This window comes from Ictidomys tridecemlineatus, chromosome 3, assembly GCF_052094955.1.
Source record: "Ictidomys tridecemlineatus isolate mIctTri1 chromosome 3, mIctTri1.hap1, whole genome shotgun sequence".
In the NCBI taxonomy this organism is placed as follows: Eukaryota; Metazoa; Chordata; class Mammalia; order Rodentia; family Sciuridae; genus Ictidomys; species Ictidomys tridecemlineatus.
In genome coordinates, this window is record NC_135479.1 from 31,986,916 (window position 1) to 32,010,345 (window position 23,430).

At 49.6% G+C, this 23,430-nt stretch overlaps 1 protein-coding gene across 2 annotated transcripts in view; it reads right to left on the reverse strand.

The window, feature by feature from the left end:
- The window catches only part of Cuedc1 (CUE domain containing 1), a 79,117-nt gene extending 56,008 nt beyond the window's left edge, over nucleotides 1–23,109 (reverse strand). The window contains exon 1 of one of the 2 annotated variants that reach the window (XM_078042297.1): nucleotides 23,031–23,109. The gene's annotated coding sequence lies outside the window, so the exon portion shown is untranslated. The remainder of the gene's footprint in view (nucleotides 1–23,030) is intronic. The other variant, XM_078042298.1, reaches the window with a different exon arrangement.
- Between the last annotated feature and the right edge of the window lie 321 nt (nucleotides 23,110–23,430).

Below are 23,430 nucleotides of genomic sequence, written 5' to 3' on the forward strand. Positions count from 1 at the left end.
GAATTTCATTCGCCAGGCATGGTGCTGCACACCTGTAACCCCAGCTACTTGGGAAGCTGAGGCAAGAGAATTTCAATTTCTGAGGCCAGCCTGGGCAATGTAGCAAGATCCTATCTCAAAATAAAATAAAATAAAAAGGTCTGAGGTTATTATACCTCAGTGGTAGAGCATTTAGCATGCATGAGGCCCTGAGTTCAATCCCTGATACCAAAAAAAAAAAAAAAAAAAACAAAGAAGAAGAGGAAGAAATACTTTCATTTGATCTTCACATCAACTTTGCAATTCAGGGATTGCTGTTTTCATTGTACACTGAAAACTGAGGAAACTGGTTGTATGACGTCGGAGACAGACATTCAACAGGTACATGACAAGGGAACACACACAGGTCAGAGTTAGGATCACAATCTAATCCTGTCCAATTCCTGCTGCTGGAAATTCTTAAATCCCTCAGTGACTCAATTTACCCTTTCACTGGGATAGAGAAAAAAGGGGGAAAGTGTTAAATCAACAGAACTGGCAGTGGCTTTAGGTCTCCAAAAATAAAGAATAAGGCTTATTATAATTATTAATCATTACCATCATCAAGTATAATTAAGAGATGCTGAGACAAAAGGTGAGTTGTCTATCCAGTGTTTAGGGAGGCTAGGCCAGACCCTGGCCCCAGGCCGCTTCCAGCAGACCAGTCCCTCTCGAAAGCTGGACACCACCTGAGGCCTTCAGGGTGAACACCAGTCTTTGGGAGAAAAGTCTGTCTGTGGGATTAATCAGAAGCCAAGCAATCCAACAGCTCAAGGAAGGAAGTGGCGTGAGTCAAAGCAGCACGCTCCTGGCACCTGAGCCACCACCTAGGCCCAACACTAGGAAAGCGACTCAGTCAATGTGCTGCTGGGCCCCGGGAGCCAATCTCAACCTGCATTCCATTCCTCCACCTCTGCAAAAGCCACAGGAGGCTTCCTGAAGCAGTCAGAGGGCACTCAAATGAGTGTCCCCTCTAAGGAGTACAGAGCTGAGGGCAAAGAGGCCATGCTTGGAACCTCTGTCCCATGATGGCCCCAGACCTATCTGTACCATAGCCCGGTCTTTCTTCCTAGTGCCTTAGCAAGAAGGGGTCTTGGCAGAGGCCCCAGTCCTGGATTAATGTTACACCTGTAGAACCCAACAAGTGGCTCCTGACTTTCATGCTCCATAAAGTTCTGAGGCTTAAAATGGAGAAGTGTGTGATTGTAAGAGCCTGGGGGGAGACAAGAGTAAAGAATGGAGGAAATGGTTTACATTTAGCATAATTTTTTTCTTAAAAAATAAACTATTTAATTTTAAATACTCATGTAGTATTACATGAAAAAAAAAAAGCTAGATTCAAAGTATGTAATCACAACTAGTTTCTTTTTTTGGTCAGTGCTAGGGATTGAACCCAAGGGTACTCTACCACTGAGCCACACCCCCAGTCCTAGTTTGTAATTTATTTAGAGACAGGGTCTCACTAAGTTGCTTAGTGCCTCCCTTTGCTGAGGCTGACTTTGAAATCACTATTCTCCTGCCTCAGCCTCCCAAGCTGCTGGGATTATAGGCGTGTGCCACTGTGCCCAACTATTTTTTTTTTCCCCTCAATTTTGAGACAGGGTTTTGCTAAATTGCCCAGGCTGCCTTGAATTTGTGATCCTCCTGCCTCTGTCATGTGAGTTGCTAGGATTAGAGGCGGGTGCCTCCACATCCAATTCACAACAGGTTTTTGAAATCTATGTACATTTGAAGAAAACAAAAAATGAAGGGAAATACAACCAAATGCTACAGCAGCAGAATTTTAATGATCACAGTGACCCATCTTTATTGGAAATGAAGCGTTTTCCAGTTTTTCTTTAATGAGCAGGTAAACTACCCAGGGGTAAGAACAACGTATCCTGGAGGAGTCAGGATGGAGACCTGTTGAGGTGCCCCAAACCCTCAGGAAGCCCTTAGCCGGGGAAGCACAGCTGCAGTCCAAAGGCCCGGGAACCCTGTTGTGGTGGGTCAAGGCCCTGGGGTGCCTTCCCCAGAGGCCCAAATTCTCCAGGGAACAAAACAAAAAGCCCATTTGCCTTTCAAGTGCTCTAAAAGAGTTTGGCAAGACACCAAAAAGAAACAGCGCAGTCAGGTGCTCTGCCCCAGGCAGAGGCAGAAAACAGCTACCCTGCAGGGTCCAGCTTCCCTCAGAGACCCCCAGTACATGAGGATTCCTGCCTGTGCTGCTGCTGCCACCCCCCAGTACAGGGCCATAAAAGAGAACAGCTTCGCCATATGGGGCCCTGGAGCCTCTTGAGGACGACAGCATGAGGGAGAATGGCAGGTCCCCACCCCGTGCACATGTGAGGAAGGAAGGGGGTTAACAGACAGGAGCCGCAGCAGCTGTCTCCAAAGAACACTAATTACCGGGGCTGTGCCGCCTGAGCCAGGCCTGGGACTGCCAGCAGAGGCCCCAGAGCTGGGGGCACTCATAGGCCACCTGTGCTTGGCTGCCTGCGGCTGGCCCTGGGGTGGCAGGAGGTCTGGCTGGGGCTCAGGGCCCCTCGTGCTTCCCCATGTGGGCAGGGAAGCCCCAGGTCCAGCTTCCTGTCCTCATCAGAGGGTTAAGAGGCCTGTTCTGGGGGCCGGGGCTGGGAGGCCTGGAACACGGGGATAGCTAGAGAATTTCCTTCCCTGGAGACAATAAAGACCTCAGCATCTGGAACAGCTCAGCCCTGGAATAGGAAAAAGGGAGGCCGCAGCCCCTGGAAGCCGGAGAAGCAGGCAGGGTCCAGTGGCAAGGCAACAAGGCAGTTCTCTAGCCTCCCTCACCACATCACCCAAGGTGCCCCTCCCTCCTGGCTGGCCTCTTGTGGTGGCATTCTGGCTGAGACACAGGACTGAAAAAGGCCACCCTTACAATGCCAAGGAGACAAGCGCAGTAAAGCGCTGGCCCGGGAGGCAGAACTGCTGGGTCCTGTGCCTGTTCAATCCCCCTCTCCCTGAAACAGGGTTAGTGACTCCCGTCCCCAACTGCTGCACCAACCTGCTCACAGATCCACGTGTGGCTCCGTATGGGATGGCATTGTGAAAAACCAGTCAACTGGGGCCGGAGTTGTGGCTCAGTGGCAGAGCGCTTGCCTGGCACGTGCGAGGCACTGGGTTTGATCCTCAGCACCACATAAAAATGAGTTAATAAAGTGAAGATAGTAAGAAAAAACTTTAATAAAAAAATCAATTCTAAAAATAATGGAAGGTGATTCCTGGATATCATTATAACTTGGGAAGTTTTGTTTCCTCTTAGGACAATACACAAATTAGAAGCAAAACCAGATGAGCGCAACTGTTATTTTTCCAAAGCACTCAAGCAAACACCCTGAAACAGGGTTGATGGGGTTGCTTCAGGAACCCAAGAGATGGGCTCAGAGGCTGCCGCCTCGCTGGGCCTCCTGGGCCAGGGGGCAAAGGAAAACACACAACCAAAGAAACCAGGGAAGAAGTGAGGTGGTTAGAGCCCCACATCCTGGGAATGAGGCTGGGATGAAAGAGAGGCACAGCTGGGGGAAACGGCCCAGAGAACAGACCGGCAATTGTTCCTGGGACGGCTGGCCCTCGATGCACCAGGGGCTGGCATGAGCTTTGTGCGTTAATGTAATTAAGGGCCCTGTGGGGGCCAATGTTTGGAATCTTTTAACTCCCGCCATTCTCACAGCACAGCGGAGAGAGCAGAACACGGCACTGTAAGAGGTGGCGATGGGTTTCCAGGCAGCTCAGCTAAAAGAGGGCAGCAAGGGGCAGGCAGGCCTGGGCAGTGGGAGGCCAACCCCCATTGCAGGATGCCCGAGAGGCACTTTCTCCTCTTGTGCATGGTCCCCAAGGCCCCTGCCCCTCAGCCTAAGCCTTGCCACTGCCATAGCCCCAGTTAACATTCTCCTCAATAATTGGGGTTGCAGAGAGTCTGAAAGCCCAGGGAGCAAGAGTCAGAGTTAATTAAGGGAAGGAAAAATGTCTCTGCTCTTCTTTGAAGCTCCCCTCCTTCCCACACCTCCTGGCTTGGGCATCTAGTTTCAGAAAGCTCCCAAGGCGAGGTTCTCCATGTCTGGAGCAGAAAGAAACAACAGCACATGGACTTGCTGGACAGAGCAAGAGGTCAAGAGGGCTTCTAGAAACCTTGCTTTCTGGAACCCCAAATTTCCCAGAGGCATGGCAAGGAGTCCACCCCCTGCCCATTCAAAGGAGAGCCTCATCTTCACCTACAGTCCAGGTACCTGTTGCTCAGCAACAAAAGCAGGATGAGTTCCTGCTACCAAGGTGGGATTCCCCCCGATGGCACGGGGGCATTCTGTAGGCTAAACAACAATAAATGACACAATGTAAGCATTTTACAAACATAATCTCATCTAAACTCCTAACTACCCTATGTATTAGGTATAGTTGTTACCCCACTTTACAGATGAGGAACCTGGGGCTTAGAGAGGATAATTAACGTACAGTACCCAAGGTCAACAAGCCAGCAAGCAGCAGAGGAAGGATACAAAGCCCAGTACCCTGACTCCATAGCCGGTACACATATCCCCTGTCCTCTCCTGAGGGCCTCTCTGTCACTGGACAGCAGAAACAAGCCTCATGGAGCTTGCAGCCTGGTACGAGGTTCTTAGCTGAGGGTCTGTGAGGTTTCTGGGAGACTTGCGGCACCCCTGTGAAATCGAATGCACAATTTCATGTTTGTGTGTGCCCGCGTTAAGGTGGGAAGAGCTTCGAAGTTCTCTGTAGACTATCAAAAAGGGTCTGGGCTAGAAAAAGGGTTAAGAACCAAGGGTCAATTTTTAAGTATCCCCAATGTCTTGCTAAGTTGATTCTAGAACACAGATCTTCTGACTTGAGTTGAACCCTCTACTTTTTCACTTTACCTATTTCCTCTCCTAACAAGAGAGCAGTCTGAATTCCTCTAGAAAGGGAAGGCATACTAGCCTTTGAGAATTTGGGGCAACTGACTTTGAAAACCCACCAAGCCTGATAGTATATCCAGGAGGTATACTGGGTGGCAGGAGGGAAAAAGTTAACAGCCAGGTCCTGTGGAATTAAAGGATTTCCTACTTCTTTCCAACACTTAAAACCAAGTTCCAACATTGTTACCAATTCTGGTCCTGGGTTTTTCTTAGATCTACATAGAGAAAAAATTTATTCTGAAGCCCCCAAACTATCAGAAATTAGCAGAGAGGAACAAGTTTCTGTTCTAAACTAATTTGCTACCGTTTTAAAGATCACAGGATATCCTTTAGCTGAAGCTATCTTTCTCATTTTCAGATGTTCCAAGACAGTACACAATCACAATGATGCTGCTGCCAACATTTGATCCCCAGCATTGTCAAGCACAAATTCTGTGTGCTGGGCTCCAATGCTCTACTCACCCTACCCTAGGGGGCAGAGGCATTATTATCTCCAATTTCAAGATGACCAAATTAAGGAGCAGAGAGGCTAAACAGCCGCCCAAGTATACACAGCGAGTACATGGCAGTGCCAGGATTCAAATCTGCATCTATTTGACCCCAAAGATAGGGTTCTCAACCAGGGCCATTAAAAGTGCATCTGTAAACCACCCACAAATGGTTAGTTGTTGGTCCTTGGCAAAATTAGCTTAGGAAAAGAAAGTAGGGAAGAATTCAAAAACCTTTCTAGCAAGTTGGCTGTAGCACAACATCCAAGCACATGACCTGCAGACTTGCCTCCCTGGTAGGATATACAGTAATTCAGATGTTGTCAGACTCACATGAACTGCTCATTGGTCCCTCAACAAATTGGGGGGAGGGGAGATGTTTTTCAACTCAGTCTAAAGCCAGAGGCATGTAAGATGCTCAGACGAGCCCTCAGCTGTCCTTCAGCTTCCAAAGGATTCTACTATGCACATGAATCACCTTGTTAAAATGCATTCCTATTCCATGCCCCCACCCCACTCCTCTCCACCCAACCACATCCTTCCTTATCTCCAAATTCTGCTGGAAACACATCCCCAGAAGGTCTGGTCCAGGCACAAGAGCAGGGGTTTCCCATCTTGGCCATTATAGATATTTTGAGTCAGATGGTTCTCTGTTGGGGGTGGAGGGCTGTCCTGTACCTTGGCAAATACTGAACAGCATCCCTGGCCTCTACCCACAAATGCCAATAGCATCACTACTCCCAGCTCTGACAACCAGAACCTACTCAGACACTGTCAATGTCTCCTTGGAGGCAAGATTGTCCCTGTTTGTGATCCACTGCACTAGAGGGGATGGTTCTTCACCTTGGGGCACATTAGAAGCACCTGGGGGCACCTATAATCTTAGGTATGCCTGGCCCCACCCCACACAGGCAGAATCAGCTATTCTAATAGGCAGCAAGGGAAGACCACTGCAGGGAAATACTCTCTGGAGATTTTAGACCTCTGTCTGATCCAAGCTTCTACAAGTAAACAGAAATGCCTGTCACTTTAGATACTCTAATGCTCTTCTAACGTGTTGGTTGGCTCCTCTGTTAGACCAGATCTCTCCAGATGCAGGAACTGTACCTGATTTTCCCTCCCCCACAACCCCCATTCCCACACAAAACCCAATGTAGTGCCTGCCTCTTGTTTTTGCACATCAAAAAAAGTTCATAAATGCCTTCCACCCAAATTGCAGATGAAGAAACCACTTTAAATAGCACCAACTCACTCAGATGCAGCACGTTACAAGGAAGAATTACAAAGGGAGGAAGAGACAGGAGAGATGGTGCTAGAGAAACCAGCCACCTGATTTGGGTCTGAATGTCCAACCCCTGATTGAGACTGTTCATGCTGTCCTTGGGGTGGGCATGGCTGGAGTCCCCACCTCTGCTTACCTGGCCTCTGGATGCTCATGTTTATGAGTCACCACCCCTCTGACCAGAATGGAGGGCATGAGGCTGGGGTCATTAGCAGTGAACTCCAGTCTAGCAGACCAGATGCTACCTTCCTCAGGCTGACTTAAGGATTAGTGAACACAGGCCCCAGCCAGCTCCTTTCTGGGTCCTGCTTCTGGGCTGGGATCTTTTCCCATACCTCCCTCAAGGGTCCCCAGGAGCCACGGGGACCTGACTGGAGAGGTCAGCCCAGCGTTCAGACACACAGTCACCCTACCTGGAGGCTGCCCCTGCCCACCACCCCTTCAGACAAGACTAAAGAGAAATGGGAGCATCAAAGCAGGGTATCTTGGTGCGGACATGGCTCTTCCCCCAGAAGTCGCAGTGCACTCATTAGTCGCTCATTCACCAGGAGACAGAGAACACCTCACATGTGATCTAGGCACTCGGAGAGAGGACATGCCCTCCTAACTGACTGCCACATTCGGGCACCTTAAAGACAAAAGGTTGAGCAGGGGAATTCAGGGACCAAGTTTCCCCAGAGACAGCAATGACTCTCCAAGTACCCACGATCAGCTTTCGCTGGCTAATCCAGAAGAATGCAAATTGCCACTGTGGTCACCTTACATTTAATGAATGGGTTAGTGTTCTTTCTGGGATGTTACTTATTTGGTATTCAGTGCCAACAGGATGAGCAGTGCTTAAAGCTCTGCTTCAGGTGGCCCTGGCCAGCTTGCCGAAGTCATGCAGGGCAGAGGGCCTTCCACTCAGCGGTGGTCAGAGTTGACAATGATCTTTCTTCCCTCCCCTCAATTACACACACACTCACAGCCTGTTGCCTAGAGACGGACGCATTCCTGGTGCTTACTCTTCTTTTCACTCCTCAGAAGCAGGAGCTCTGGAAACAGGGGCCTCCAGGAAATATGCCTGGGGCCAGGGGGAAGGGGGAAGCCCGCTCCAGCCCTGCTGCCCTCCCTGTCCTCCCTGTCCTCCCCAGGTTTGAAAGCCCCAGTAGGCTGGAACTGAAAGGCTCCCACAGGGAACAAGGCCCCCTTTGAAAGCCTGTGTTTACCCCAGCTGCCTGCAGCCAGGGGTTGCTATGGCCACAGTCCACCTTTGCCAGCCAAGCCTAGGCAGACTGGGGCCTGACCAGTGTCAGCACCCACGCACCCCACCTTGAACCCCTTCTAATGGACTCTACTAACCCCACAACACCCCCTGTCCTGGACCCTCACTACTGCTGGAAGCTCCCCAGGCTGAAAACATAAGCCTGGAGAGTAAAAGGGACCTGCCGGAGAAAGTCCAGGGCTGCCTCCCTCCAGGGTCCCTGAGAGAAAGACCAGGCAACTCAAGTAGCCGGGCTGGGGAGGAGATGCTGGCCAGGTCCGCACATGCCTCCCCAGGAACCACCCTGCCCCCTGGGCAGCCATTGGCCCAGCTGCTGATGGGAATGACTTATTTATGTAATTCATTATCACTGTGTCCTGGAGCCAAGAGGGATCTGGCAGAGGCAAGACCTCAGCCGCTGAGGGAGGAAAGGGAGGGACTCTCCTCCCCGCCTCAGCCTGAACCAGGCAGCCCAGCCGCTGCTGCTGCTGCTGCTGCTGCTGGAAACTGCTGGGCCCTCCCTGCCCAGGGACAAAGGTGGGAAGCCGAGGTCTGGCAGTGTGGGCTCCACTGGGCTCCTGAGCCAGAAGGCCCCTGAACAGAGGCCCTCCTTGGCTCCCCAGATCTCCCTAGGCCCTTCCCCCTAAGGAGGCAGAGAGCAGAGGCTCTGAATAATTCAGCCCTCAACTGCTCGGTGGTCAGAAGGGCTTCTTCATTTATTTTTTAACTCTGGGCTCTGCAGTTGCAGGACCGGAAACACTCTAATCCCAAACCTGAGGCCTGGTGGGAGAGCCAGCACCCAGGATCTTGCAGAGTCATCCCTAAAGGCTCTAACCAAGGGGCAGGGAAGCAGATGGGGGGGGGGAGAGATGGTCAGCACTGGCTCCTGGCTCAGAGGCTGTGTCTCCACCTGAGTGTGGACAGCTCTGAAAGAACTGGATTAATAGGAAGACCTGAGAAGCAGTGTGGACAAGGCCCAAATCCCTCCATTGGCAGGCTCTCCATGCCTCCCTGCTCCCCTTCCAGCTTCCTGTCCTCTCTCAGGGCTTCTTCTTGTACCTCCAACCCCAAATAGACCTCCAAGTGTATTTTCACTTGTGAAGGGCCTGAGCGCTGACCACCTGCCTATAGAGATCCCTGGAGTTGGCATGGCCTCGGTTTCTATTAATAATATTACTTAATATTTTGCCGGGAACTCATTCACGTAATCCTCACAACACCTTATCTGAGGTCGGAAAGGAAACTGAGACTCAGGGAGTTAAGAAATCTGCCCTGGTCACACAGCTGACAGGCAAAGAACAAGGATTCAAACCCAGCCATCCCACCCCAGCCTCCACGCCCGCACCCGCATTTGTTTGGACATAGGCTGCCCGCACAGAGTCTGCAAAGGACAGAACTAACTAACCCAGAGAGGAGGCTTGCTCATAGGTACACAGCCAGTTGGGTCAGTGTGGGGACAAGGACTGAAGTGCTAAATCCGGGTTAACATCCCTTCCACGTCACACAGGTTCAACCATAGAAGCATTTGTATTCGTGTAGGTGAGAGATACACACTTACTCCCTCTTTTATGATGTTATGCTCTAACAGCCCATAAACCTAGCTGAACCCTTGGCAACAGCTGGGCTGGCCTAACCACTCCCTCCCATACCCATTTCCTGACCTTCCAACAAACAACTCCTCTATCTCCACCAAGAGTTTTATATTCTGGTTTACACCATTATAATCCCTCCTACGCCCTTTTAGGGCAGTGCAATCTCCAAATTTCCTAACAAGAGGTCCCACACCACCATACCAGTTCATATGTAAGCAGCTCCTTACAGTGTTCAAAACTTCTAGAGACGTTATCCAACCAACCCAACAACCCTTGGACCAGCTAAGCATGGCCAGGTTTCTGAGGTGTCTGACCAGCTCACATCCTTTCTGTGAGGACTGGCTCCACCCCCATTCACAGAGGAAGACCCTCAGTGTCATGGGGGTACTATAGGACCATGTTTCCTAGCCATAGCTAATTGAACCAGCAGTAGAAGCTGACCCAATCTAGCCAATCAGATACTCTCCCCGGAAATTCAAATCAAAGTTCAGACACTTATTTTGTCTCTGATGGTTACTAGAAAGAGGATGGATCTACTTGGGAGCCAAGGGACCATGACATCTGACACATGTCCACAAAAGCCATGGCATCCTGCAGGTGCATCAGAGGCACCGAGAGCAGCTGCCTTCATCCCAAGCACCCAGGAGGCCAGCTGCATTTCCTGTCCTTGATTCTTCAATTCCCCCATGGCTTCAAGTAGCTGGTTTCTGTTCCTTACACCCAGTCAAGCCTGAACAGAGATGGCTGGTCTTACTATCCCCATGTACAAAGGAGGAAAGAGACTCCAGAAATGGAGTATGTGAATATCGCATGACCAATGTGCGATCACAGAGCAGTTATAAAGCCTGCCCTTCAGGGCCACCTCTTGCCTCCTTCCTCGGGCCAAAGGGAGGGGCAGGTATTCCCTTCCTGTCTGGGATGCTCCAGTGTGATAAGGCCAGGAACGAGAAACACAGAAATCCTCTCCTTTGCAACTGTGAAGACAGCCCTCTGCTCCTCTACAGGAGCATGTCCTAGCTTCCCTCGAATCAAGGTCCATGCCATGTGGCTAGTTCTGGCCAGTGAAGTGAGAGCGGCAGGTAGTGTCCTGCCAAGGCAGTTCAAATCCAGGATGCTGCTCTTCCCTTCCTGCAGTCCCCTTGAAGACTCCATATTCCAGGAGGACTGACAACAGATGGAGAACTGCCTCAGCCCTTCAGAACTCCCGTGAGCTGAAGACAAACCTTGACTGTGTCGGGCCCCCAGGAAGCAGGGTTTTGAGTGCTCCTGTGGCACAGTCTGGCCTCTCTTTTTGAGGGAAGCACAAAAATGACCCTCACATGCCCTTCAGCACATCCTGGTCTGCAGGATGCTGCATTCAATTGACTAATGTTCACCTGTGTAGCAAGTATTTCTGGAGCATCAGTGCCAGATGTCAGAATGGGTACAGCCAAGGGCACAGTACTAGGGGGAAAAAAACAAAAACACCCCAATAGCTACCCTGAGGACGCTCCCCTCTGTGTTGACCCATAGGCCCCACTGGGGACTCAAAGAAATAGTTCTCAAGTGCAAATGCAGAGCTTCCATAGGACCCCTAGCTGACAGAGTCCTGAGATATGCCAAGTTACAGGAGGCAAAGACAGCGTGTCCCAAGGACTCCAGGAAGGTGGCAGCCAAGAGCAGTTCACACCAGGCTTTCCCACCCTGGACTCCACCTCTCCCAGCCTCATGGCTGTGGCTGCAAAGTGTTTCCCTGGCCCTGGGCACAGGTCAGAGGGGGAAGACATCAAGGAGAAGTTGTCAAGAGAGTATGAGGCTGTAGAAAATGCGAACAGCGAAAGACACGCTGCATCTGCCTCCACCCTCCTCTGCAACAGAAGGAAATTCTTCTTCTGGGATCATCTCCCTGCTTAATTTTTAAGTGGAAAGGTCCTCAACTTCTGAATTTTCCCCCCATCAACCCACATAGCTGAGAATTGACCAGAGAAGTCATCACTTTGTCAAGTGTCTAGCTACATAGTCTCCTTTTCTTATGCCAAAAGCTAGTTAAGAAGAGGAAAAGTTAGGCAGGCAGGGTCACTGTAGACAGTTGTGCAGGCTGTTGGCTGCACAAGGTGCCCCTCCAGAGGAGCCAACAGAGCAGGAATCCAGCCCACACTCTGCTTACCAGGCTGTGGGCCCTGGAGGAAGGGACCTTCTTCTAATTCACCCCACGTGGTCTGCTCGGGCTTCTCCATAAGGAGTGAAGAAGCTCGGGGATGGGTACATAGAAATTTACTATATTAGACCCTCTACTTTTGTGTAGGTCTGAAATTTATCTCAACAAAAGTTTAAAACAACAACAACAAGCGATCCCATCCAGTAAGTGGATATGTTACTTGGACAAGTTACTCAGGCTCAGTTCCCAGATCCCCAAAGATAATAATCCCTGGCTCTTCGAGCGGGTGTAGAGACTAAATTAAATTACATAAATAAAATGCTTGATACAGAATTTGTCCTCTTCCAAAAGGGAGCTAATAACCGTAGCTGCTGCTGATGGTCGGGGCAGGAAGAAAACAGGCAAACAGGAGGAAAGGGATACTGTCAAGAAAAGTAAGCAGACATGCATGACCAGAAATCAGAGTCTGAAAAAAGGACCATCTTATTAACGTTCCTAATGGAGCCTGGGGCCCAGGTTGGGCTGAGATTTCTCCTGCACGCACTCCCTCCTGGGCAGTATTCAAGTCCCTTGGGGAGCCCCAGCCTCGGCTCAGAATCCACGCTAAGGTCACTGGCCTATAGAAAGGTCAGCAAAGGTTGTGCTCCCATCCTCCCAGCAAACCTGAGGTGGGCTGGCCAGGCTGGAAGGCCCATGGCTGGAGTCCTGGAAGAGAACCAGATGTCCCCACAGATGTCACAAAGAGGACCCTGGGTATGAGTGATCATTCACATCCAAGAAAGTCCAGAACTATTTTCAATTGTTTAGTCTTATGGGCTAAGTTTTTATGCTAATGTCTTCAACATGACCATGGCTGAGGATGAATTTCACCAGCAGGCTACTTTTAAAGATGCATCCCCTCTGTGTATCCCTTTAAGGCCTAAGGTCCCAGAACCTCACCAGGATGAAGAGGGCTGAGAGCGGCAGTGACGGAAGCTGGAAACCCTTCTGAAAGCCCCTGGAGGGACCCCACCCTTGGTACAAGCCACCAGGAACCTGGTACCCACCCTAAGAGGCAGGTATAGAAGGCTCTGGCTTCAGTCAAATGCCCTGTCACTTGGCTGGCTCTCTCTCTCTCTCTCTCTCTCTCTCTCTCTCTCTTTCAGGATGAAAACTAATAGGATGATTCATTCTCTTATTAAATCAACTCCTTAGAAAAAGGGAAGTCACCCAAGTTCCCAACCTTCTGTAGAATACAAGCTACTTCATGGCTCACCCCCCACATGGACTTAACAGAAACGCCACTAGAATCCCACCCTTCACCTTTCCCCTCCTGTCTCAAGCATTCACTATCTTTGGCCATTTTTTATGTTCCCACCAATGCTGCCGCTGGGGTCAAGTCATGGTTTAAAGACACGTTTCCAGGGGCTGGGGATGTGGCTCAAATGGTAGCGCGCTCGCCTAGTATGCATGAGGCACTGGGTTCGGTTCTCAGCATCACATAAAAATAAAGATATTGTGTCCACCTAAAACTAATATATATATATATTATATATTTTTTTTTAAAAAAAAAAGATAGGTTTCCAATAAAAATGGGATAGGAGGGAAGGGGATGTGCAGCTTTGAAAGCCACAGGCATGCAATCCCTCCCAGCAGATAGTAAAAACCCACCCAGAAAATGTCCTCTGTCCCTGCTGAATCTCCTCAGCTCTGTCCCAAACTTAGAAACAGCTGTTTCACTATAACTCCAAAATAAGCTCTCAGATGCTCTGTCTCCTCGTTCCAACACTGTGATCTGTACACTTAATCTGCCTGCAGGCTCAGTTTATCCCTCCCTCAGCTTGTCCAGTAAGAAGAATAACAGTCACAGAAGAATCGCAACACTACAGTGTTACAGAGCACTCTGGTGAACACACAGACCTAGTTGCCGAATTTTTGAGTTCAAAGCCCACTTCCTCAGCTAACTAGTGGTATGACCTTAGGCAAGTTCACTTAATCTCTGGGTGCCTCAGTCTCCTCCTGTGTAAAGTGGTGGTAATACTATCTCCTAGAAAGTTGATTAACTCCATTAATATTCCTACATGCTTAGGCAACTGACTGGCGTGCAATAAGCATGCAATAAATATCAGCTGTTATTACTAGACTGTTAAAACAACCCTGTGCAGTTGGGATCATGATTTGCAGCTCTATTTAACAGACATGTTCAAAAGTCCCTTGCTGTAAAGGGGTAAAACCATAGACTAGCCTCAAGAAAAGTACAAATTAACAAGTTAAGTGACCTGCCCACACAGCAGAGCTAAGACTAGATCTCTGGTCATGGACTTTAATTTGCACGCTCACAAATTTCACACTATAACACGCTCCCTCCTTCAGGCATGGAAACTTGAGCCGTCCCATGGATCTGCATCCAAAACTGCTTTCAATTCCACATCCCCTAAAGAGAGTCAGAATCTCAAGGGAATGATGCAGGATTTGCCAAACAAAAGTAATTTCCCTTCTTTTTCATATTCCCAAGAAAACACTCCAAAACATCCTCAGGGAAAGGGTGCCACCCCATCAAAGGTGTCTAAGACTGCTCAAGACCAGGGATTACATCGGCTCCAACACTGTTTCAGTCTAAAACAGCTCCCTTGGGAGGCTCCTGGGCTGTCAGCAATTTTACAAAAGGTCAATGCAAATCATTTGGGAACACATTTGAGTAGGCATGGTCTAAGACTGGTGGACTTCTGCCAAGCCCATATATATTTTTTAAAGCATCTGCACTGTCTTCACCCTTGATACATTGCAGCCAAGTTACAGGAATATTTCCATTACACTCAAAAGTCTGCTTTGCCATTGCTACTCATGGAAATGGATGTTTCCAATTTGAGAACTCCTCCTCAACAAAAACATCTAGAAACACCCAGACTTTCCAGCAGAGACAACTAATGTGGCACTTAGAAGACCTCTAAATGCTAGTGAATGATATATGTGGAAGCAAATGATTTGGTAAACATATACCCTCATGTCCAGAGACTAAGTATACCTAAAAAAGGGCTTACTCCCGTTTCTTCTAGTTCTTTTATGAGCATTCATTAGAAGTCTTCTGCACAAACACTTTCATAAAGCTCTTCATATGTTTCATAACTAAGGTAAAATCACTTTATGGTCATGCAGGAGAGAACTAGGATTAAAAAAAGTTTAGCACCATAAGGGGCTGGGGTTGTGGTTCAGCTGTACAGTGCTTACCCCGGACTTGTGAGGCACTGGGTTTGATCCTCAGCACCACATAAAAATAAATAAACAAAATAAAGGTATATTAAAAAAAAAACATTGAAATTCTTAAAAAAAAAAATTAGCACTACAGCCCAGGCTCTATCACTAAGTAGCCATGCAATTTCATGAAAAAAAAAATTTAAAGTAATGATAATAACATTAACATTGAGAACTTACAATATACACAACTAGCAGAGGCTGAATTCAAACACAGGGAGTCTGATTCTGTGCTCTTAACCACATACCATGCGTCTTTTCAAGGTGCTTAATGACCCGGGACCACAAATTCCTCTAGGAGCAGACTGAAAAAAATCTTCAAAATCCTTTCAGGCTTTAAAATTCGGGGTTCCTCTCCTTTAGAAGTAAAATAAATTTATGACTTCAAAACATCCAATGCAATGATGCTCTAGTTCTGCTAAGATGGAATGAAACATCTGTGTATGCCTCACCCAGAACCAGTCAGGGGAGGAAAACCACTGATTTTCTGGGGTAATGATGCCCTGTGAAGCAACCCGACTGGCCCCAACCAGGAAAAATGACAGCTTGAAGTTCTTTGAGGGTGCACCAACATGCAAAGGTCTGCAAGTTCACAACGACCGGTTCTCAAACTTTCATTTTTTTTTTTTTTTTAAGGAAAGCCAAATGCAAGAAAATGCTGCTCATTTTGGTGGCCAGTCTATAAGATGCCAGCACAAAATGTATTTGGTCTTGTGCCAGGTGCAGTTTGCTTTCCTTTCCCGTCTACAGCTGCTCTTGGAAAATCTACCCTCTCCCAGGTAATCTGTGTATTAAGACTTCCCTGTGACCTCCTAGCCACGGCTCAGTAGTCCTGTAATCACGTGGGGTTTTGTCCTAGGCACACCTGATATCCTCATACGCTCCACCACCCAGCCTAGCCTCCGAGGCTCACTCAATCGCTGCCTTCCCCAGCTCCATCTGGGATTCGCCTCCTTCCTCTCCCTGCTCAGCACAGGAGTTCCCTCTCCACCCACCTTGCCACTTGCCCACACAGCCCGCAGTGAAACTCTCTCCCAGCTCATCCCTCCCCTGGCTCTCATCAGCTCTCAGCTCCTGGTACAAGCTGAAACTGAAACTAATCTCAGACCTGAACAAAGTGAAGCCATTTCCTGAGCCGGATCACCCTACATGACCACAGAGCATCTTCATCTCAGCAGAGCTCCAAATCCAGCTTTGGAAAAATACAAAGGTTGGCAGGCTCCCTCCTAAAACCAAATGCCTCCTTAATGAATGGGGTGTCGTAGGGCTAGAGGAGGAAGCAAGAGCTTTTGCCATGGTGGTTTCTGCTACTTCTCTTTAATTTGCACAAGTCAATTTAAATTCATCCTGGGAGCTAGAGTTCACCACCCGGTATTTTAAATTCCTTGTCCAGCATGTGTTCATATTTGATTCAATCTTAATCAGAGTCCCTTCTGAGAGCAAGCTTGCTCTCTTCTGAGACCTCTGGAGCCATCTTATCGAATGCAGTTGAGATGGTCGTACATTTTCCCCCCTAAATTTTGAAGCCTTTTTACTTTTGTGCTTGGAACAACAACAACAACAAAAGAAAAAGCCATTATTAATGTACATGTCAGCCCTTGATGATCTTTAAAAGAATTATGAATCTTAAGAAAGAATGGTAATCTTACCCTTGCCCCTCTGCATAGCTGTTCGCCCCTCTCCTTGTTGCTGAAGGTATTACAAAATGATTTCACAGTTGATTTAAGCAAAAAAAAAAAAAAAAAGAATAGGAAGGGTAAGTGCATTGGCCTAGCAAGCATATGGTCAAAGAGAAATACCTTGGATTATCTGCTGTTTATTCATTCATTCAACAAAGTTTACTGGGTTTACTGCCTATAGGTCCTGTAGGTGATGGGCCAGAAGGTGCTGGTCCACCTGGGAACGCCATTCACAGAAATGTCTTCTGAGAGGGAATGGATGCTTTTTGAAGCTAAAACCCAGAGAAATGTTCAACTACTTCCAGTTCTCCTGTCTCTCTTCTACCAAGGTTTGGATCTCATCCTGGAAAGCTGTGGGTCCCTCCTGTGAGTACCCCCACTGGCTGGGATTCACTCAGGGCCAGAGCCCCAGCTGCTGAGAAGATGATGGGCCACCCAATGTTCCTGTGCTTTTTTTTTTTTTTTTTTTTTGGTCACTTCATGGTCAAATGAGGGCTTGGGCCAGATGTAAGCCACCTTCTAGTCCAAAACTTCATGTCCTTTTATCCCTCATCACTGAGCTGACACGCACCTCTAGGGGCCTCTACTTCATCTTCCTGACTCCAGAGGAAACAAACCTCTTAAGCCACAAAGATAAACGAAACTCGTTCCATTTCCAAAGACCTTCGTGGGGAGGCCATTCCCCTCTGCTCCTATGAGTCACTTGTCTTACATCTCACATCCTCTCTGGAACGTCCTCCTCAGATCTTCAATTTGAGTCCCTCCTCCGCAGTTTAAATGCATTTGCCTCGGGTTCTTCTTCTAGGGCGCAGAGAGACAAGAGTGAATCACTGCCTTCTGAGTGGCAACCCTGAAGAGACTTCTGTTTCTTCAGCGCAGGAGGTGACAGTGACAACTCAGCTATTAAGAACCACAAAGGCATGGAGGAAGCTGACCACACTGCCCAGTTCCTGCCTCACCCAGCCAAGGTTGCTGCAGGATCAAGAAAACCTGACCTCCTCTGAGGCCCACGCATGGGCCACTCCACTTTACTCGGAGTTCATGGAGCAGGAGAGTTATGTCCTCCTGTGGCCAAAGAACCTAGAAGACAGAAGCCATCTTACTCACCCAGTTCAAGTGCCCCCTTCTTCAGGAGCCTTCCTTGCTCCAGTTCCTCTTCAAAGTAGCCCATTCTTCAGGGCTTCATTGGGTTTTTTTCTTCTTTGTGGCACTGGGAATTAAACCCAAGATGTCCACACAGGCTAAGCAAGTGCACTACCACTGAGCCACATCCCCAGCCCCAGGGCTTCATCTTGTCACAGCACTTGCCATGATGATTGGAACTCTAGGCTAAATTGTTTGTCTTGCTTCTGAACTACAGGCCTCTTCAGGGTGACCTTTGTGCCCTGGGTCAGACATCAGCAGAGTGCCCAGCACTTGGTCAGTGGCTCAACAGACTGTATTCAGCGGAACCCTCCAGTCCTGTTCCTGAACCCTGAACACACCTAACACTGCCCCCATCGGCAGCACAGTTGGCTAACAGAGCACAGCCCCCCATTTCCAGAGACACCACAGTTTGGCAAAGGCCTCTTCAAGAACGTCTGAAAGGGTGTGAGCCTAAAGCAGGCCACTTGAATTCCAAATTCTGCCTCTGCCACCTTCTACCTCCATGACCTGCGGCAAGTTATTTAACCTCTTGATGTCTCTTAGGTTTCTGTTTCTTCATCTGACAAATGGATGTACCTCAGAGGGTCTTGTGAGGCTTAAATGAGCTAATCCATGGAAGCACTAGGGACAGGGTCCATCCACAGCAGTGATCTGACCTCTCTTTGAGTGTTGGAATTAGGTTTCCCAAGCCCAGTCTCCCATGGAAACCCCTCACCACCCGCTTCCACTAGACTGTATATTGGGTCTCCCCCATCCCCTCACTAGGCACCCTGTCCCTCTGGACCAACGTCAGCATTATTCCCATGCACCCTAGTCTCCAAGAAAGGGGAGGAGAGTTGGTTCCACAGGAGGGCTACAACTGCTGAGTCATTGCACTCCTAAAGATGCTTAGCTCTCAGCCCTGACATTTCAACACCTGCCCCCTGCATACACCACCTCATTCAAGAGCCTCTCCCCACCTCCTCCCATCGCTCCAAAGCCAGCCTCAGCTACTACAGTATCTTGTTTGTTTTGGTTGGGTTGTGTGTGTGTATGTGTGATACTGGGAATTGAACCCAGCGGTACTCTACCACTGAGCTACATCACCAGCCCTTTTTATTTTTATTTACTATTTATTTGTTTGCAGTACTGGGATTGAACACAGGGGCACTGTACCACTAAGCTACACCCCCAGCATTTTGTATATTTTGTTTAAAGAAGTGGTCCCACTAAGTTACCCAAGCTGGCCCTAAACTTTAGATCCTCCTGCCTCAGCTTCCTGAGTAGCTGGGATTACAGGTGTGGGGCACTGCACCTGGCTTTATTTTTTAATTTTGATATTGGGTCCATGCTACTACATCTATATGGTTTTGACCAAAGGTTTTCTTTAATAACAAATCTCCGAACTTTTGCACCACATGCAAAAATAATAATAATAATAATAATAATAATAACAATAGCTTCTAACAAATGACAGCTTACTTTTCAGATCTCTTTCAACTCCTTCTAAGCATGAATACTTCCAACATGAGGCACTTACAAAGATTTAGAGTAAGATAAAGAGCTGGGATTCTACCTGGGGAGCCCTAACTTCAGATCCTATGCCCTAAACTACTAAGCTGTGGGGCTGACGAGAGCTCAGTGGTAGAACACACACAGACCCTGAGTTTAATCCCCAACACACACACACACACACACACACACACACACACACACAAACGGAAACCAAAAAACCACTAAAGCCTGATGGAAATGGGCACAAAATGGCTAGATTGCTTCCTTGGTGTGCAGGTTAGACCACTAGAGTTAGATCTTTCATATCCCACCAAAAATTCCTTAAAAACCTTTGGTGCTGTCATAATAGAAATGCAGTGATCACATTGTATGAGAAAGGATTTATGTTTATAAGCATTGTTATTGCATTTATTATTTATGACCTGTTTTAAAGATAAGAACTTTAAAGGCATCATTAAGAGTCCATTATATTGTTCTGACACATCCAAGAGGTTGGAAGCAGGCAGATAGGGGAGGAGAGTGAGCCAACACAGAGGTCACCAACTCACAGCAGCAAGAGCCACAGAAGTCACACACTGGGGAAGATGAATTCGCAGTGGTTGCCATCTTAAGTGCTACTAAGATGACTTCCAAATCCAAAGTCAGGACCACTGGACAGCCCTTGCCAGTGCCCTTTTTTATTTATTTATTTTGAACCCAGAGGTTCTTTAACACTGAGCTACATCCCCAGCCCTTTTTCTTTTCTTTTTTCTTTATTTATTTTATATTTTTGGTACGAGGGATTGAACTCAGTGGCACTCAACCATTAAGCCACATCCCCAGCCTATTTTGTATTTTATTTAGAGACAGTGTCTCACTGAGTTGCTCAGGGCCTCAGAATTGCTGAGGCTGGCTTTGAACTCGTGATCCTCCTGTCTCAGCCTCCAGGGCCACTGGGATTACAGGCATGAGCCACCGTGCCCGGCTTTATTTTCTTATTTTGAGACAGGGTCTTGCTAAGTTGCTTAGGGCCTTGCTAAGTCACCAAGGCTGGTCTCAAGCTTGCAGTGCTCCTGCCTCAGCCCCCCAAGTCACTGGAATTACAGGAATGTGCCACCATGCCTTCTCCAGGGTCCTTTAAGGCTCTTACTTCCCATAAGTGTAGGAGACAGCAGACCAGAGACACCCCCTCCTTCAGGTCACTTTGTATAGTCAGAAGTGATCCCAGTCTGAAGCCCAGTTTCCTGTGCCCAAGGGTTCTAAAAACTCCCAGCTCTGTTGTTTAGTGCCAGAAAGAGTAACTGTAGAATAGGCTCAAGGAAGAAACTGGAGTGAGTGGTCCATATGCCAAACACTGTGTTCAATAGTTCAACAGAGAAGTCCCCATGAGCTGCTGTAGTCGGGGGGATGGGAGGGACTTGAGATGAAGGAGGGCTTATCAATACCAAGGCAGAAAAGTTACACAAAGCAGACCCTCCTAAAGGCTCTTCTAGATCCCAAGCAAGTGCAGACTCCACAAACACCTGTGCCACAGTCTAGGGCCTAGTGAGCTGTGGGTAAGAAAGAAAAGGAAGGCCAGGCCTTCGGGCTGCACTGTCTCTGGCTTCTACTTGCCTTATAAAATCCTGAGGGATGGAAGGAAGCCTATTCTTGGGCAATTCTGCCCCAAGGTCTCCTTAAGAAAGTCTTTCACTTTTTTTTTTTTTTTTTTTTGGTACCAGGGGCACTTAACCACTGAGCCACATTCCCAGAATATTTAAAAAATATTTTGTTTAGAGACAGAGTCTCAATAAGTTGCTCAGGGCCTCACTAAGTTGCTGAGGCTGGCTTTGAACTCAAAATCCTCTTTCCTGCCTCAGTCTCCTGAGCTGCTGAGATCACAGGCATGCATTACCACTGGCTGACAGTCTTTGACACTTAGCACTCTCCACCTAGGCACCTCAACACCATTTCCCCAAGATGTGAAGGGGCTCCTAGAGGGCCTAGCTCCTGCACCTAGTTAAAACCCCAGTATACCCACCCCACACTAGTGCATTTATTTTGCTCTAATTTAGTAGCCCAATTGCCCCAGCCCAGGGCCTCCACACCACAAAGACAGCAAACTCAGCCCCTGGAGAACGATCACCTCAGCTGTCCCCATCCTCTAGCTAGCTGTAGGGAGCTGGGAGCCAAACCAGAACCTCCAGGTCCCCAAAGTCCAAAGTTGCATGGCAAGGTCATGAGAAAAGACCTCACAAGAGGTATACTTTTTGCACCCTGGGATTATTCACTTCCAGCAGCAGGAGGGAACTGTTTCAAATGGACTAGGCTAGACCACAAACTCTAGAGTAAGGATCTAATCAGAATCCTGCATGTGTGCATGATTTGGGGATAAGAGGGTAGAACATTCACCAGATTCTCAACAAGACCCATGACCCTAACTTTCTAGCTTTAATTCCTCCCTTCCCCGTAGTCATTTCACCATATCTGGGCTATCCTAGCTGTCCAGGATCTGTTCCCCTGCCTCCTGCTCCTTCCAGTGGCAGAAAGTAGACAGAGAAGTTCAAACCCAACCCCTCTGCAGACATCCTCCAGCTTCCTGTTGGATGAGAGATGATCCCATACCCGAGATATCACTCTCCATTCAAAGGGAGGTCCCAATTCACACTTGTTCCAGCAGGGGCCAAGCAGAGAGATGAGATGACTTCCTCCATCAGAGAATTCCCACTCACCTCCTTCAGGCACCAGGCTAACTCCACCAAGCTATAAAGAAATGGTCTGTGAGGCCCAGATCATCCTTTCTCCTGGGTCAGGTGGCTGCAAGTTAACCAAGGGAAAGGCTTATCCCCAACTCTCTGTTGCTGCCTGAGGAGCAGGTAGGGCGTGGGATGGATGGTCTTCTATCCAGTATCACCTCTGAGACGTCTTATTCTAAACTCCCAGTTAGTCCCTTCAATCTCTACTGCCACCAAAGGAAGGAAAATCTAAAACCTCCCTCCCCTTAAAACAAATTCCTTCCTGGAATTTAGCTCCTTTCTTGGAGTTAAAACTTTTTAAAAGAGGAAATGAAATGGCTAAGCCAATGCTGGGTGCATGGCAACAATGCACAAGAGAAAATGAAGAGGACAGAAGGAATCAAGGCAACCGCCAACCCCCTGGAGCGTAGCGCCCTGAGCACTTAAGAGCCAGAGGGGCGGGATGGGGGGCAGCAGGGGCGGGGACAGCGCATTCTGAACTTTCCCTAGCCCGGTCTCCGGGAGATGCAGCTCCCAGGGGACGGGGTGGGACCAGAAACGGCTAAGCCGACCTGTGACATCGGCGGGAGCAGGAAGCGAGTCTCCCCTCCCCCTAAAAGGAGCTCTGCTCCCAGCCGGCACCCCAGCCTACAGTCGCCGCCCTGCCTGCACCCCCAGGCCGGGACAAAACGCGGAGGGGCGCCCACACAAAAGGGGGAGCGGCGGGAGAGGGGACTCAGGCGGCGCCGGCTCCGGGAGGCCTCCGTTTCCTCCCCCGCGGCGCCGGCCGGCGACCACCCCTCTGATAGCGCGCCGAGCTCCCAGCCCCAGGTGCCCGCACGCCCCCCGCGATCAGGGCCCGGGATGAGGTGGGGTTCGGGAAGGAGAGGCGGGCGGGGACCTGCCACACGCGACTGGCGCGGCGCGGGCTCCGGGGAAGCCGCGGCGACAGCACGGGGAATCAAACTCGCGACGGCCGGGCCCTCGCGGCGGCGCCTAGGCATTGGGTCCGCGAGAAGGTGGGGCCGCCGGGCCGGGACCGGGATTGCGCGGGGCGCCCGGTGGGGTCCACGCCCAGGCCCGGGCGGAAGCCGGCGAGAACGAAGGAGGGTCTTACCGAGCAGCCGCCGCGCGCCTCCGCTGCCCGCGGGCCGGTGGGGCCGGGCGCGCCGGCGGGCGGGGGAGGGGCGGCGATCCCGCGGCGGCGGCGGCGGCGGCGGCGGCGGCGGCGGGCCGGGCTCCGCGGCGCGGCTGGGCGCGGGGAGGCGGAGAATGCGAGGCGAGGCCAGCTTCCTAGCGGCGGGCGGCGAGAAATGCAGCTGTCCCTGCGCGGCTGCCGGCGGGGCCACAAGTGGGGCCGTGCAGGGAGGAGCGGGGCTGCAAGGGGGGCGGGAGCCAGGGTGAGGTGCCCCCAGACCCTCCCGGGTGCCCGACCCCTCTCCAGAGAAGAGGGAAGCAGAAATGGGGGTCCCCAAACCAGCGCGGTTGCGGGAGGCTGGGGGTACCGGGTGAAGATC